Source organism: Penaeus monodon, chromosome 19, assembly GCF_015228065.2.
Source record: "Penaeus monodon isolate SGIC_2016 chromosome 19, NSTDA_Pmon_1, whole genome shotgun sequence".
Taxonomy (NCBI): domain Eukaryota; kingdom Metazoa; phylum Arthropoda; class Malacostraca; order Decapoda; family Penaeidae; genus Penaeus; species Penaeus monodon.
This window is the reverse complement of record NC_051404.1, coordinates 6,513,001-6,513,414: the sequence shown is the minus strand read 5'-3', so window position 1 is coordinate 6,513,414 and position 414 is coordinate 6,513,001. Positions and strand designations below refer to the sequence as shown.

The window sequence follows — 414 nt, the reverse complement described above, 5'->3', positions numbered from 1 at the left end:
TCGCCTCTTTGCCATTAATTTTCGGCTGTCGTCATCGTGACGTCACACGATACTGGCGGGAAGTCACCTACTGGAAATCCTTTCCACTTTCTTATATTTACTTTTTTTCTTCACTTCTCTTTTTGTGCCCGAATTATAATCGATATATATTAGTCTATGGTTAATATAAGAATAAATCATTATTTATAAGTAGATGAGACGTTAAGATATTCCAAGATATCCAATGATATTTGGCACCACCGCAGTCATTGTCCGATTTTCACACTCGTCTGATGGCCATTCGCGGTGTCGCTCCTCCTCACGCAAGTTCGTCGTTCGTCCTGTTCTTTCGTGAGCACGTGGTTTGGTTAGCAGTTTGTAGAACTTTCGTGAAGTATGACGTAAGTACAGGGAATCTACACCCGGTACTTGAAG

The 414-nt window shown here is 41.3% G+C and overlaps 1 protein-coding gene across 2 annotated transcripts in view; it reads left to right on the top strand.

The window, feature by feature from the left end:
- The window catches only part of LOC119585029, a 7,934-nt gene that overhangs the window by 6,106 nt on the left and 1,414 nt on the right, over positions 1-414 (top strand). The gene's annotated exons all lie outside the window — the stretch shown is intronic.